Source organism: Dendrobates tinctorius, unplaced genomic scaffold (assembly GCF_039654945.1).
Source record: "Dendrobates tinctorius isolate UK_male_01 unplaced genomic scaffold, ASM3965494v1 ptg000032l, whole genome shotgun sequence".
NCBI lineage: Eukaryota > Metazoa > Chordata > Amphibia > Anura > Dendrobatidae > Dendrobates > Dendrobates tinctorius.
In genome coordinates this window covers 7,948,176-7,962,500 of record NW_027361700.1, presented here as the reverse complement: position 1 = coordinate 7,962,500, position 14,325 = coordinate 7,948,176, and positions in this window count along the sequence as shown.

Here is a 14,325-nt window from a genome sequence, read left to right as displayed (position 1 = left end):
CTTCGTAACCACATTCTCACAGCACAGTCACTTTCTTGAACCACAATACATTCCGTCTTTGCCATAATAATAGACAATTTTTCCTTCTTCAACATAGCAGTAACAGAAACAATCAGAATTCACTTTCTCTGTTCTTCCTAACACCTTCGTCACACAATTCATGTGTCAAGCCACAAAATTCTTCTTTTCCTTCCACAGATTCTCTCATTTAGAGCTAAATATCCTTACTTCAGTTGTGCACAATACTGGAGCGGCCGTCTCAGTCTGTTCCACAGGGTCAATAATCCCCCTCTGGGATTGCCCAAAATTCGCGGTACTCAGTGAAAGGAGGAGGGCGTCTCAGACTATCCCTCCGGACACCTCTGGTTATATATATATATATATATATATATATATATACCTGAGTTACGTATCCTACCCAGTCTTCGATCACTCACCACTCCTGACTACTAACAGTGAATTCAGGATTTCAGGATATTTTGACTATAAAGAGAGTCACAATCACTGGTCCATCCGGGGTGTCCGTCCCTTATGAGGTACGGTTCGAGCACTGGGCCCCCAACAGGACTACACCTCTATATGATTCCACCCATGAATCACCCCACCACGGGGACAAACCTCAGATCCTCTTTGCAGCAACAAGCACAGGAAAACCACACCAACGGTCAGTCTGAACAGTATTACTGCCAACTTACCGTGGTTGTGGGGGGGTGATCAGTCCCAATTTTCCAACACCTGTGTCTGCTCCGAGGGTCCTTTGTCTTGTTGTCCTCCGGGGGCAGAAGCGTCCCTACTCGGGGGCCCCACGTTGGGCGCCAAGACTGTTGAGATAGGGCTAAATTAACCCTTCACGGTTGAGCCAGTGATTTCCAAATTAATTTACAGGGCGTTGCTAGCAACTGGGAATGACCACACGGAGACGGGGGTCTCTGTATGGGAGGATCGAGGCAGATCACTAAGCCCCTTTATTTTAGTCACATCTTTTATAATCTTTTGCTTAATTATGCAAGGTTCTCAAGTACCAATAGCATCATTTCACTTTATAAGCCAATAATATTGCAAGAAAACCGGAAACTACATATAAGTCCGTTTCCAAATAGAAAGTAGTATAATGGCATATTCTTCAGTAGTATAATGGAATATTCTTCAGAGTTTAACATTCCCACCTCCCTTATCTTTGCACCTGATGAGAACAATCTGGTTTCATGACAGCCCATGCCAATTACAAAAATTTATCTTAAAACAACAAAACTAAGAAACGAAACCTTACAAAGAAATGGAGAAGTGAAACTTAAGCTCTGATTTTAGTATTAACCCTTCACACCAGCAGTACCCGCGACCCAGACCACACTTCGCTGCCACCAGCTACGATTCTTAATTAAGAGGGTCTGTAGCAAACCCCCAAATTAGTAGCATACTTATCTTCAAGGCACGTAAATTTGTTTCTAGAGCATGGAGACAGACTAATAAAGTTATAATTTATTCCCCAAAAGGGGGGCAGTGATTACAGAGATAAAAGATCTTACAAAGTTGAGACATTAGATCTGTACAATGCAAATATAAAATACACAGGTTGAAAAACAGAGGTTAACACTTACAGTTGCTTAGATGGTCTTAGGCTAACCATATGGGGAGAAGGCGGAGCCACATGTCTCCACTCATCTGAGTTCCTTTTGGCATGAAATCTCCAGGTCAAATGTTCAATTTTAGGGAGGGGATACCTTATAGCTTTGGGCTAGTGACATCACAAAAGGGGCCGTCTGGTTATGGTCCTCCCCCTGCTCTAAGAGTTACAATTCAGACTACAAAACTTATAATAACTATATCTAGCAGAGGGTACCTTGTATAATCATGCACATAGTCTCATCTATTCCAGCCTGTCGAAGACAATAATTCAAGACCAAACATGCAGTAATTATGTCACACCGATTAGGAGAAATCCGTTTCTCAGATTCTGTGGGTGCTAGAACAGTGGAAAACATGTTCTAGGAAGCTGGGTCAGTACCCTTCGCAGACATGTGATTTTCATATTTCTGTCGCGTATTGTTTTCGTGATCCAGCCTCTTTAATATTTCCCATACTTGTATCCAGCCGCATGGTAGAGAACAAAGGACATTCTTTTTACTTAGCTAATTCACATTCCTTAGTTGTGGAGAGGAGAATGTTTGCACAGGAAGTGTCTGGTGTAGAGTTACAAGCAGGCACAGAACTGCGGTGTGTGTGTGAGCTGTGGGTGAAAAGAGGGAGGGTCACAGCTATGTGACAGGCAGAGTCTCATCTGTAGTTTAGAGAATGGGAGATTCTGGAATGTTCCAGAGAAGTCATATCTTACTTATCATTACATCTGGGAAAAGCGAAGAGTGTTCCTCAGCAAGATTGTTGGGTATAGCCGGGACCAGCTGCTTGCAGGGGATTGCCAAACCAGGTATCGATGCTGAGGAGCACAATTTTCATATTCCAGGTGCCTTCTGGGTAAAGCGAAGAGTCTCCCTCAGCAAGAAGATCGTTGGATATCATTGGGTGTAGCCGGGAACAGCAGTTTGTAAGGCATCACCAAACCAGTGATGGAAGATTTAGGACAATCAGCATATTCCAGGTGCCTTTTAGGAAAAGCGAAGAGTCTCCCTCAGCCAGAACCAGCTGCTTAGAAAACATCGCCAAACCAGGGATTGAACTTTGAGAAAGACAATTGGTATATTCCAGGTGCCTTCTGGGAAAATCAAAGAGTCTCCTTCAGCAAGAAGATCTTTGGATAGAGCTGGGACCATCTGCTTGGAAAGCATTGCCAAACCAGGGATCGAAGCTTAAGAAGCACAATTTTCATATTCCAGGTGCCTTCTGGGCAAAGCGAAGAGTCTCTCTCAGCAAGAAGATCGTTGGGTACAGGCAGGACCAGCAGCTAGGAAAACATTGCCAGACCAGGTTATTGAAGATTGAAGATGACATTCTGCATATTCCAGGTGCCTTTTGTTAAAAGTTAAGAGTCTCCCTCAGCAAGAAAATAGTTGGGTACAGCCGGGACCAGCTGCAGCTGGAAAACATCGCCAAACCAGTGATTGAAGCATGAGGAGGACAATTGGGATATTCCAGGTGCCTCCTGGGAAAAACAAAGAATCTCTTTCAGCCAGAAGATCGTTGGACCAGCTGCTTGGAAAGCATTGCACAACCAGAGATAGAAGCTTGAGGAGGAAAATATGCATATTTTAGGTGTTAGGGCTGGCAGAACGCACCAAATAATAAAAGATGGTAATGAGGTGCGTTCGCAGCCCGGGGTCCACTGTGCAGAGATGGTAGGCTGCTGCTCGGTAATGGCGGACAGAAACTGGTGGTATAGCAAACACACTCGAGTTAACTTCACCCTGTGAATAGGAGGTGTACCCTGTTGCTTCATAGGGCCGCGATACCGCAGAGTGAATGCTAGTGTCTTGGTCACAGGACCCTGCCCCAAGGAAACGGGGTTAGAGTCCCTCTAGACCCACTAGCGTTCGGTGCTGCAACTGCGACGCCAGGGAGACCCTTACTGAACGCTGTACCCTGTTAACAGACACAGGGTGAAGCTGATAGAATACCGCACGAAGTGCTACAGCGCAGCTCTGGCGGACCCCAATAACCAGCCTAACCATTGGTCTGGAAATTGCATTAATGGTGCATGGCGCCCCTCTGGCTGATATCGCTGAACATGCGGTACCGTAGTGCCTAATGTAGCGTGGCACACACTGACGCTAACGTGATAGGAGCTGGAGGCACTGCAGCGCAAGGCAATGCCACTACTCGACGCTGACTCAAGACTCTAAACCCTACTATCATGCATATCAGAGGGAAGGGGTTTCATAATGAGTCAGTCAGCGGTTCACAAGCATCCATCATCACACACTACTATACAGACTATACTAGCGCATGGCCGAGCGGCCATGCAAACCTTTTATAGCAGCATCCCCTCGGGACCTTCCTGATGGTCCAATCTGAGCTGGAGAAGGACCTGAGCATGTGACCCCCGACCTCCAATGAGAGGTCGTCCCACGGGCATGCTCAGAAGGCTGCAAAAGGGACTTAGCCTCTAGAGCTACTCGCTGCTGGCTAGTGCAGATTGCCAAAGCTGACCCAGAGGTGGCAGCAGCAACCAACCTGACTGCACTAGCCTGAACAAGACACTGGGAACGATGTCTTTGCTGAGCAGGCTCCTCTGCAGTTGGGACTGAATGGGAGACCGCAGAAGGCAAGGCTTGAGATTCCTCCTGTGCAGAGGCAGAAATCCGACGCCTAACATCAGGTGCCTTCTGGGAAAAGCGAAGAGTGTCTATCAGCAAGATCTTTGGGTATAGCCTGCACCAGCTGCTTGGAAAGCATTGCCAAATCAGGGATTGATGCTTGAGGTGGACAATTGGATATACCAAGTTCCCGCTGGGAAAAGCAAAGAGTGTCCTTCAGCAAGATCATTGGGTACAGCCGGAACTAGCTGCTTGGAAAGCATTGCCAAACCAGGGATTAAAGCACAATTTGCATATTCCAGGTGCCTTCTGTGTAAAGCAAAGATTCTTCCTCAGCAAGAAGATCATTGGGTACAGTCGGGACCAGCTGCTTGGACACAATCGCCAGACATTTTGCATATTCCAGGTAACTTCTGGGAATAGCAAAGAGTCGCCCTCGACAAGAGGATCGCTGGGTACAGCCAGGACTATCTCCTTGGAAAGCATTGCTAAACCAGGGATTGAAGCTTGAGGAGGACAATCTGCATAATACTGGTGCCTTCTGGGAAAAGCGAAGAGTCTCCGTCACCAAGAACTGTGGGTACAGCCGGGATCAGCTGCTTGAAAAGCATCGCCAAACAAGGTTAATGAAGATTGAGGAGGACAATTTTAATATTCCAGCTGCCTACTGGTAAAAGCAAAGAGTCTCCCTCAGCAAGAAGATCGTTGGGTACAGCTGGGACCAGCTGTCTAGAAAGCATCGCCAGACCTTGTTATTGAAGATTGAAGAGGATGGTTTGTATATTCCAGGTGACTTCTGGGAAAAGCAAATAGTCTCTCTCAACAAGAAGATCGTTGGATACAGCCGAGACCAGATACTTGTAAAGCATTACCAAACCAGGGATTGAAGCTTGTGGAGGACAATTGGGATATTCCAGGTGCCTTCTGGAAAAATCAAATAGTCTCCCTCAGCAAGAAGATCATTGGGAACAGCTGGGACCATCTGCTTGGAAAGCATTGCCAAACCAGTGAGTGAAGCTTGAGGAGCATAACTTGCATATTCCAGGTGCGTTCGGGGTAGAGCCGGGACCAGCTACTTGGAAAACATCGCCAGACCTGGTTATTGAAGATTTAGGAGGACAATCTGCATATTCCAGTTGCCTTCTGGGAAAAATGAAGAATCTCTTTCACCAAGAAGATCATTGGGTAAAACGGGGACCAGCTGCAGGGAAAGCATCAACAATCCAGGGATTGAAGCTTGGGGAGGACAATGTGCATATTTCAGGTGCCTTCTGGGAGAAGCGAAGAGTCTCCCTTAACAAGAAGTTCACTAGGTACCTCAGGGACCAGATAGTTGGAGAGCCTCGCCAAACCAGGGATGGAAGCTGGAGGAGGACAATCTGCATATTCCAGGTGCCTTCTGGCAAAATCGAAGAGTCTCTTGCACCAAAAAGATTGTTGGGTACAACAGGGACCAGCTGCTTGGAAACCATTACCAGACCAGGGATAGAAGCTTGAGGTGGACAATTGGATATGCCAGGTGCCTTCTGGGAAAAGCGAAGAGTGTCCCTCAGCAAGATCGTTGGGTACAGGCAGGACCAGCTGCTTGACAAGCATTACAAAACCAGGGATTGAAGTCTGAGGAGCTTAATTTTCATATTCCAGGTGCCTTTTGGGGAAAGAAAAGTGTCTCTCTCAGCAAGACGATCGTTGGGTACACCATCTTCTTGGAAAGCATTGTGAAACCAGGGATTGTAGCTTGAGGAGGACAATCTGCATTTTTCAGGTGCCTTCTGGAAAGCATTGCCAAACTAGGGATAGAAACTTGAGATGGACAATTGGATATTTCTGGTGCCTTCTGGTAAAAGCGAAGAGTGTCCCTCAACAAGACCGTTGGGTACAGCCGGGACCAGCTGCTGGGTAAGTATTTCCAAAACAGGGATTAAAGCTTGAGGAGCGCAATTTTCATATTCCAGGTGCCTTCTGGGTAAAAGCGAAGAATCTCTCTCAGCAAGAAGATCAGTGGGTGCAGCCGGGACCAGCTGCTAGGAAAACATCGCAAGACCAGGTTAGTGAAGATTGATGAGGATAATTTGCATATTCCATGTGCCTTCTGGGAAAAGTGAAGAGTCTCTTTCAGCAAGATCGTTGGGTACAGCAGGCACCATCTTCTTTGAAAGCATTGCGAAACCAGGGATTGTAGCTTGAGGAGGAGAATCTGCATTTTTCAGGTGCCTTCTGGAAAGCATTGCCAAACCAGGGATAGAAACTTGAGATGGACAATTGGATATTCCTGGTATCTTCTGGGAAAAGCGAAGAGTGTCCCTCAGCATGACCATTGGGTACAGCCGGGACCAGCTGCTTAGAAAGCATTGCCAAAGCAGGGATTGAAGCTTGGGGAGGACAATGTGTATATTTCAGGTGCCTTCTTGGAGAAGCGAAGAGTCTCCCTCACGATGAATGTTGGGTATAACTGGGATCAGATGCTTGAAAAGCATCACCAGACAAGTTTAATGAAGATTGAGGAAGACATTTTCCATATTCCAGGTGCCTTCTGGTAAAAGTGAAAAGTCTCCCTCAGCAAGAAGATTGCTGCATATCGTTGGGTACACCCAGCACCAGCTGCCTAGAAAGCATCACCAAACTTGTTTATTGAAGATTGAGGAGGATGTTTTGTATATTCCTGGTGACTTCTGGGAAAAGCGAAGAGGCTCCCTCAGCAAGAAGATTGTTGGATACAGCCGGGACCAGATACTTGGAAAGCAGTGCCAAACTAGTGATTGAAGCTTGAGGAGCACAACTTGCATATTCCAGGTGCATTTAGGGAAAAGCAAAGAATCTCCCTCAGCAAGATCGTTGGGTACAGCTGGGACAAGCTTCTTGGAAAGTATCGCCAAACCAGGGATTGAAGCGTGAGGAGGACAATTTGCATAATCCAGGTGCCTTCTGGGAATAACGAAGAGTCTCCCTCAGCAATAGGATCGTTGGGTACAGCCGGAAAACAACATCAGACTAGGTTATTGAAAATTGAGAAGGACATTTTGCATATTCCGGGTGCTTTCAGGTAAAATGGATGAGTCTCCCTCAGCAAGAAGATTGTTGAATACAGCCGGGACCAGCTGCATAGAAAGCATCACCAGAACAGGCTATTGAAGATTGAGAAGGACATTTTGCATATTCCAGATGACTTCTGGGAAAAGCTGCTTGGAAAGGATCACCAAACCAGGGATTGAAGCTCTATCTGTGTGCATTTTTTCCACTAGGCAGCCAGACCCTTTTGGGTTACTGGCTGTTCTCATCAGTGGTTTACATATTCCGGGTGACTTCTGAGAAAAGCGAAGGGTCTCCTTCAGCAAGATTGCTCGGTACAGCTGGGACCAGCTGTTTGGAGAGCATCCCCAAACCAGGGATGGAAGCTGGAGGAGGACCATCTGCATATTCCAGGTGCCTTCCGGGAAAATCGAAGAGTCTCTGATCTTTGGAGATCATTGGGTACAGCCAGAACCAGCAGCTTGGAAAACATCGCCAGACCAGGTTATTGAAGATTAAGGAAGACATTTTGCATATTCCAGGTAACTTCTGGGAAAAGCAAAGAGTCTCCCTCAGCAAGAAGATTGTTGGGTACAGCCGGGATCAGCTACTTGAAAAGCATCGGGAAACTAGAGATTGAAGTTTAAGGAGGACAATCTGCATATTCCAGATGCCTTTTGGGAAAAGTGAATAGTCTCTCTCACCAAGAAGATTATTGAGTCGGGACCAGCAGCTTGGAAACCATTGCCAGACCAGGTTATTGAACATCAAGAAGCACAATTTGCGTATTCCAGATGCCTTCTGGGTAAAGTGAAAATTTTCACTCAGCTAAAAGATCGTTGCGGTCAGCCTTCTTGGAAAAGTAAAGGGTCTTCTTTGGCAAGGAGATCGTTGGGTACATCTAGTACCAGCTGCTTGACATGCATCGCCAAACCAGGGACTGAAGCTTGAGGAGGACAATTTTCATATTCCAGGTACCTTCTGGGTAAAGACGACTGTCTCCCTCACCAAAAGATCGTTGGGTGCAGCTGAGACCAGCTGCTTGGAAAGCATCTCCAAACCAGGGATTGAAGCTTTAGGAGAACAATTGGGATCTTACAGGTGTCTTCTGGGAAAAGCAAAGAGCCTCCCTCACCAAGAAGATCATTGGGTACAGCCGCGACCAGCTGCTCGGAAAGCATTTTCAAACCAGGGATTGAAGCTTGAGGAGTACAATTTGCATATTCCAGGTGCTTTATGGATAAAGCAAAGAGCTTCTCTCAGCAAGATGATCGTTGGGTACAGCTGGGAGCAGTTGCTTGGAAAGCATCGCCAAACCAGGGATTGAAGCTTGAGGAGGACAATTTGCATATTCCGGGTGCTTTCTGGGAAAAGTGAACAGTCTACCTCAGCAAGAACATCATTAGAGATCGTTGGGTACGGCCGGGAACAGATTATTGGAAAGCATCACGAAACCAGGGATTGAAGATTGAGATGGACAATTTGCATATTCCAGGTGCCTTCTGGGAAAAGTGATTGATCTCCCTCGGCAAGAAGATTGTTGGGTACAGCCGAAAGCATCTGCTTGGAAATCATGGCCAAACAAGGGATAGAAGCTTGAGGTGGAAAATTGGATATTCTAGGTGCCTTCTGGGAAATGTTAAGACTGTCCCTCAGCAAGATCGTTGGGTACAGCCGGTCCCAGCTGCTTGGATAGCATCACCAAACCAGGGACTGAAGTTTGAGGAGCACACTATACATATTCCAGGTGCTTTTTGTGTAAAGCAAAGAGTTTCCCTCAGCAAGAAGATCGTTGGGTACAACTGGGACCAGCTGCTTGGAAAGCATCGCCGAACCAGGTTATTGCAGATTGAGGAGGACATTTTGCATATTCCAGGTGATTTCTGGGAAAAGCAAAGAGTCTCCCTCAGCAAGAAGATCTTTGGGTAAAGCCGGGACAAGCTCCTTGGAAAGCATCACCAACCAGGGATTGAACAATGAGAAGGACAATTTGCTTATTCCAGGTGCCTTATGGGAAAAGCGAAGAGTGTTTCTCTGCAAGAAGATCATTGGATATTGTTGGATATAGTTTGGTACAGCTGGGACCAGCTGCCTGAAAAGCAATGCCAAACCAGGGATTGAAGCTTCACAAGCACAATTTGCATATTCCAGGTGCTTTCTGGGTAAAGCGTGGGTAATCTCTCTCACCAAGAAGATCGTTGGGTACAGCCGGGGTCAGCTACTTGGAAAACATCACCAGACCAGGTTATTGATGATTGAGGAGGTCATTTTGCATATTCCAGATACATTTTGGGAAAAGCGAAGAGTCTCCCTCACCAAGAAGATCGTTGGGTACTGCTGAGACCAGCTGCTTGGAAAGCATCGCCAAACCAGGGATGGGAGCTTGAGAAGGACAATTTGCATATTCCAAGTGCCTTCTGGGAAAGCAAAGAAACTTCCTCAGCAACAAGATCTTTGGGTACAGCTTGGACCAACTGCTTGTAAAGCATCGCAAACTAGAGATTGAAGCTTAGAGGGTAAAGCGAAGAGTTTCCCTCAGCAAGAAGTTCATTGAGTACAGCCGGCACCAGCTGCTTGGACAGCATCTCCAAAACAGGGATTGAAGCTTAAGGAGGTCAAATTGTAGATTCCAGGTGTCTTCTAGGAAAAGTGGTGAGTCTTTCTCGACAAGATGATCATTGGTTACAGCCGGGACCAGCTGCTTGGAATTTTTGCCTCTAGGACATTATTGCAAGAAAGCTTGCCTGATTGATTAGATTGCTCAAGAAAGAAGACAAAGCAAGTCAGCAGGATCTAGGAGCAACATGGCAGATGTGGCAACATATATGGTGAGCTGCTACATGTTCACAGATCGACCAGAAGAAGAATTCAACTTCACCTGCCAGAAGTGTAGACTACTGGCCCTTTTAGAAAAAAGGTGCAGGGTCTGGAAAAAAGAATTGAAACTTTGAAACTAACCAAAGAAAATGAAGACTTACTAGACAGAGCAGAAGCATCTCTACTGGTCACAGAAGCTGAAGAAAGTGTCAGAGAACCTCCAAAAGCAGACGAGTGGAAGCATGTGACCAAAAGAAGCAAGAAGACAATGAAGACATCACCAATCACACAATTGAGAAACCAATACCAAGACCTTGTGGAGGATGAAGATGGCACACCTAAGGATGAGGAAACAAGAAAAGTGCATACAGCAACACCCAGAAGTGACAACAAAAAGTGCAGCCAAGAAGCGAAGAAGAGTGGTAGTGGTGGGAGACTCACTACTGAGAGGCACAAAAGCAGCCATCTGCAGACCACACATAACTGCAAGAGAATTATGTTGCCTTCCAGGTGAGAAGATCAAGGATGTGACCGATAGGATACCAAAGCTCATCAATTCCAAGGACGTCCACCCATTTCTTCTGATACATGTCGGCACCAATTACACGGCAAGGAAGGACCTACCGACAATCTGCAAGGACTTTGAAGAGTTGGGGAAGTAAAGGAGCTGGATGCACAGGTAGTTTTTTCTTCTATCCTTACAGTAGACGGACATGGTACCAAGAGATGGAACAGGATCCTTGATGCAAAAAACTGGCTAAGATGATGGTGCAGACAACAAGAATTCGGATTCCTGAACCATGGTGTGAATTACATGTATGATGGACTCCTCTCCACAGATGGATTACACCTCAGCAAACCTGGGAAACACTCATTCGCCAGAAGACTCGCTATCAGGAGGGCATTAAACTAGAAGAAGAGGGGACAGGAAGAAAAACTTTAGGCACAAACATGAAGCCAAAAAATATACAGATGAAGTATTTGAGGTGCGCCAAAGAAGACCCAAGACAACATACTCGGAAGGGATGCAATAAAATTTCTAAAAACAATCTACAGGGAGGAGATTGGAACAAAACAAAATCCTCTAAACTGCATGCTCACAAAAGCCTGGCAAACAAGATGGAAGAACTAGAAGCAGAAATATCCACAGGTAACTATGACATAGTGGGAATAGCCGAGACATGGTTAGAGGAAAGTTATGACTGGGCGGTTAACTTACAGGGTTACAGTCTGTTTAGAAAGGATCATAAAAATCGGAGAGGAGGAATTTGTCTTTTTGTAAAGTCTTGTCTAAAGTCCACTTTAAGGGAGGATATTAGCAAAGGAAATGAGGATGTCGAGTCCATATGGGTCGAAATATATGGTGGGAAAAATAGTAACAAAATTCTCATTGGGGTCTGTTACAATCCCCCAAATATAACAGAAATCATGGAAAGTCTACTACTAAGGCAGATAGATGAAGCTGCAACCCATAATGAGGTCCTTGTTATAGGGGACTTTAACCGGATATTAACTGGGAAACAGAGACCTGCAAAGCCCATAAAGGCAACAGGTTTCCGCTAATAACCAAGAAAAATTATCTTTCACAATTGGTGCAGAATACAACCAGTGGAGCAAAACTTTTAGACCTAATACTATCTAATAGACCTGACAAAATCTGCAGGTCATCAGGCATCTAGGAAATAGCAACCACCATTGTACAGTTTCACTTGTCTTTCGCTAGTGGAACTTGTCAGGGAGTCACAAAAATACTGAACTTTAGGAAGGCAACCAGCTTAGAGATGCCCTTATTATGGTTGACTGGGACAGTGTCCTCAAAAATAAGAATAATAAATGGGAAATTTTTAAGAACATCCTAAAAAGGCACCGTAAGCGGTGGGAATAAAAGGACAAGAAATAGGAAAAACCCAATGTAGCTAAAAAAAAAAAGAAGTAAGAGGGGCAATTAACAGTAAAAAGAAAGCATTTAAACTACTAAAGCAGGATGGCACTATTTACTTCCCTAAAAAACTATAGGGAGAAAAATACTTTATCTTAAAAACTAATTAAAGCTGCCAAAAAGGAAACACAAAAGCACATTGTTAAGGAGAGTAAAATTAATCCCAAACTGTCCTTCAACTATATCAATAGTAAAAGAATCAAAAGTGAAAGTGTAGGCCCCTTAAAAAATGTGAGGAAAGAATGGTTGTAGATGACGAGGAAAAAGCTAATATATTAAACACCTTTTTCTTCATGGTATTCACGGTGGAAAATAAAATGCTAGGTGAAATGCCGAGAGACAAAGAAAACCCGATATTAAGGGTCACCAATCTAACCCAGGAAGAGGTGCAAAATCGGCTACAAAAGATTAAAATAGATAAATCTCCGGGTCCGGATGGCATACACCCACGAGTACTAAAATAACTAAGTAATGTAATAGACAAACCATTATTTCTTATATTTAGTGACTCTATAGCGACAGGGTCTGTTCCACAGGACTGGCGCATAGCAAATGTGGTACCAATTTTCAAAAAGGGCTCTAAAAGTGAACCAGGAAATTATAGGCAAGTAAGTCTAACCTCTATTGTTGGTAAAATATTTGAAGGGATTCTGATGGATGTTATTCTAGATTATCTCTATGAGAGTAACTGTTTAACTCCATATCAGCATAGGTTTATGAGGAATCGCTCCTGTCAAACCAATGTAATCAGTTTTTATGAAGAGGTAAGCTATAGACTGGACCAAGGTGAGTCATTGGACGTGGTATAGCTTTATTTTTCCAAAGCATTTGATACCGTGCCACACAAGAGGTTGGTACACAAAATGAGAATGCTGGGTCTGGGGGAAAATGTGTGTAAATGGGTAAGTAACTGGCTTAGTGATAGAAAGCAGAGGGTGGTTATAAATGGTATATTCTCTAAATGGGTCATTGTGACCAGTGGGGTACCGCAGGGGTCGATGTTGGGACTTATTCTCTTCAACATATTTATTAATGATCTGGTAGAAGGTTTACACAGTAAAATATCGATATTTGCAGATGATACAAAACTATGTTAAGCAGTCGATACAAGAGAGGATAGTATTCTGCTACAGATTGATATGGATTAGTGATGAGCGAGCACTAAAATTCACCAGGGTCCAGTGCACGGCCTCACGTAGCTGTATCCCCCAAACAAAAAGACATCACCTAACTGAGGTTTTCTGATCATATACCCTCTGCTTGTTACATCACTTGGGTGGGCGGGGCTATGTAGTGCATACCCTTTTTCACCAGGACTGAAAACTTTGCTACTACCTTAAGCTTTGAGAAATAACATTCATTGTTCGAAATGCGTTGCCAGTGTTCAGATTATATGAACTTTGTCCTGTTGGATTCTGGTTTTATCTGCAATAAATTTGGATTTTTTTGGAAGCTGGATTTTCTCTTTTTTTTCCTAGAGAGAAGGAGGAGCTGTGAGGGGGATCAGAGCTGCGGCTTGTGTTGGGCTGGCATGTCACTTGCAAAACCCCAAAGATGTAGCAGAGCTCAGTGTGCGATTGAACAATAAGACATTATGTCATATTTCCTGACACCTCCCCATTTTGGACTGCACTACGGAGGTATGACCTCTCAGTACTCCTCCATGCACACATCGGCAGGCTCACCCCGGTGGGACAGTCTATCTGCATTGCCATGCTCGCTGCCTTTTTTGTGCTTCACGGTAAAGTCATACTGTTGGAGGGCAAGGCTCCAGCGTAGCAACCTTCTGTTGGTACTGAACATGGATTGCATCCAGCTCAGGAGATTGTGGACAGTCACCACAGTGAAGGTGCGACCATACAGGTAGTGCTGCAAATGTTGCCGGGCCCAGACCATGGCCAGGCAATCCTTCTCTATGGTGGAATAGGCCAGGCAATCCTTCTCTATGGTGGAATAAGATAAGATAAGATAATCCTTTAATCGTCCCACCATGGCAGAAGCTTCCGGCTTAGGTACAACACGGGTGCTCTTGGTTCTCCGAGTCAACCTGGCTAAGCACAGCACCAAGGCCAAACTCGCTGACGTCGGTCTTTACCAGGAACGGTCAACTGCTGTCGACTGCTTTTAACATGGGAGAGTTGCTCAGGGCTGTTTCCAGAGCCCAGAAGGCCACCTCACAGCCGTCTGTCCAGTCGACTGTTTGGGGTAGCTTCCTCCTGGTGAGGTCCATCAAGGGCTTTGCAAGACTGCTATAGTTCCGAACAAAGCGCCTATAGTACCCTGCAGTGGCCAGGAATGACTTCACCATTTTCTTGGTCCTAGGGGTGGGCCAGGACACGATAGCATCCACTT